The 2,970-nt window shown below is 36.6% G+C and overlaps 1 pseudogene; it reads right to left on the reverse strand.

Moving 5' to 3' along the window:
- Nucleotides 1–1,369: 1,369 nt before the first annotated feature.
- LOC111536889 lies at nucleotides 1,370–2,312 on the reverse strand (annotated as a pseudogene).
- Nucleotides 2,313–2,970: the final 658 nt, after the last annotated feature.

The following is a 2,970-nucleotide window of genomic DNA, read 5'->3' on the forward strand; positions in this document are numbered from 1 at the left end:
TATATATATAAAATTAACAGTAGTGCTTATAACACTCAAAACAATACGTTATTATTCAATTTTCAGCTTTTTGCCTCTGTCAATTTTCAATGATTGTATTAAAAAACTTCAAGTCTTACATAATAGGCAGAAAATAATGACTTCCACAATTTTTGAGGATATATTGAAGTATAAGGATCATTGCATCAATGCATGTTAAAACAACTTTCTAATGCCTCTGTGTGCTGTGCATTGTCTTCATAAAGCATGAGGTGCATCTAAATCACATATCACCTTTTGGGTCAATGCAGTGGCTGATGCCTGTAATCCCAGCTGAGGCAGGTGGATCACTCCAGCTCAGGAGGTTGAGAAGAGCCTGGTCAACATGGGGAAACTCCTTCTCTGCCAGAAAACCATTAGCCAGGCATGGTGGCGCATGCCTGGCATTCCAGCTACTTGGTAGGCTGAAGCAGGAGGATCACCTGATCCCCAGGAAGTTGAGGCTGCAGTGAATTGTGATGATGCCACTGTGCTCCAGCATAGGAAACAAAGTGAGACCCTATCTCAGTAAATAAATAAACAAATAAATAAAACCACCTTTTCACTTTCATGAAATAGAAGTTCTCAACACCAGTAACATTTTATAGATGAAATACTTGAAGTAACACTTGTGATACTGGTAAAATTATTTATTTATTTATTTTCAAGAGAATTAAATCATTTATTGATTGCACATGATAACGGATGATACACAAGATTCATTCCCATCTATTATTTCACCTGGTACCATTATTTGATTTAGATATATTGCATAGGATTTGCCAACAATGATTTTTATAACCAATAATTCCATGATTTTGTTTGAGTAATCCCTTTTAGTGGCAAACTTCAGGTCACAATAGTAACTATCAGTTCAACCACACCAAGGTTTCTGAAGACAACGGCTTCTCCACCCAAGCTAGTGGTATATAAATTTCAAATAGAACCTGGCATCACCCTAAAGGAATTCAAACTTCACATTCTTGGGGAAATTTAGCAAGATGGCTTCAGAGTAGACTAACTTTACACAGCATTTTATATTTTTTAAAGTCATTTATTCAGCATCATGATCAGATTATTACATTTAGCAATCAACAGCATGGATGCAAACAAACAAACAAACAAACCTACAGTAAAACCCTTTGTTGGAATGTTTTACATTTTCCACAGAATAGAAGCTAAAATAACCTATTATACAATTAGTCACAAATACAGTCCTTGAGTTTTTTGCCTAAAATGTCTTCTTTGGACCTGCCACCACTGTGGTTGGCTGAGTTTACAAACCTTTTGTAACCTGCAGCTTCCCTGTCACTTCTCTGGCTCTCCTCTCCTGCTAAGCTTTGTTTTCTAATTAAAATCTTCTTCCACAGCCATAGCTACTGCCACTATTGAAACCGCCAGAGCCACCTTGGTTTTGTGGTTTGGCAACGTATTAATCTCCACCACCATAGGGGCCAGAGCTTCTGCCTCCAAAGTTTCCTCCTTCTATGGGTCCAAAATTTGAAGACTGATTGTTGTAATTGGCAAAATCATTGTAGCTTCCACCATGTCCAAAATTGCTCCTATTATTACCAAATCCATTATAGCCATTCTCACTGCCGCCATATCCACCACCACCACAGTTGCCACCAAAGCCACCACTACCACTGAAGTTTCCTCCATGAACAAAGTTGTCATTCCCACTGAAACCACCTTCACAACCAACACCAAAGTTTCCAGAAGCACTTCAACCTCTTTGGCTGAATGAGGTACTAGCCACTTCTTGCTTTGATGGGGCTTTCTTAACTTTACAGTTGTGGCCATTCTCAGTATAGTATTTCTGAATGACAGTCTTATCCACGGAGTCATGGTCATCAAAGTTTACAAAGGCAAAGCTTATTTCTCTGCCATGGCCTTGGTCAGTCATATTTCAATCACTTCAAAGTAATCTCTTAGGTGATGTTCTTCAGTGTCTTTTTTAATGCCACCAACAAATATTTTTGTCACATTTCAGTGGGCACCTGGTCTTTGAGAATCTTCTCTTGAGACAGCTCCTTTTGGTTCCACAACTCTTCTATCCACCTTGTGTGACCTTGCATTCCTGGAGGCATCCACCTGATCCACAGTGGCATTTGTGACAAACCCAAAATCTCTGGAGTGCTTGGTGTTGGGTCTCTCATTATCACACAGTCTGTGAGCTTTCCCCATTGCTCATAATGGCTCCTCTGACTCTCATCGATTGTTTCAAAGCTCAATCCTCCAATGAAGAGCTTTCTCAGCTGTTCAGGCTCTTTATGAAACTCTGACTTAGGCATGACTGCAGGGAGAAGAGAGCCTTTAACAACGCTTCCTAGGCACCTTCCACGGGCAGAAAGTGTGATTTTATAAAATTATTAAACTTCGTAAAAATGTAAAGTATTTTAAGCCAACTAAAAACATAATTTTGCTATTAGCATAATTTTACCATCTGTCAGAATATTCTATCCCTTTGTATAAAAACACTTTTCTATGACCCATTTAATTTTAAATCTTTTGCTTAATATATAAATCAGTTTCTGCACGTCAAAAACTTTATTAATTTTTACTTTTACCAATTTCTTTTACTTATTTGGATAGTAAAATCCAATTTAACTTTGAGTCCCTGGGGAATATAAAACAAATTTGTTTTATGTTAATTGATGTTTAAATGAAAATGTGTAAGAAATATGTAACTGAACTTTTTAATTCAAAAACAAAGTTTAGTTTTTTAAAGTTGCCATCAATCCATTTTATTTTGACTTTCTATTTGGTTCTATAAGGGATCATAATACATTTTTTGTATTGTCAATAGTTCTGAAACATATAAATATTAAAAATGCATTTAACATTTTAAGCAGTTTAAGTTTGCAAAACTGTTACATATAATGCTATGTACACACACAAATACACACATGCACAATACATACATACGTGCATGTACAATTTTTTTTGAGG

Source organism: Piliocolobus tephrosceles, chromosome 1 (genome assembly GCF_002776525.5).
Source record: "Piliocolobus tephrosceles isolate RC106 chromosome 1, ASM277652v3, whole genome shotgun sequence".
NCBI classification, from domain to species: domain Eukaryota; kingdom Metazoa; phylum Chordata; class Mammalia; order Primates; family Cercopithecidae; genus Piliocolobus; species Piliocolobus tephrosceles.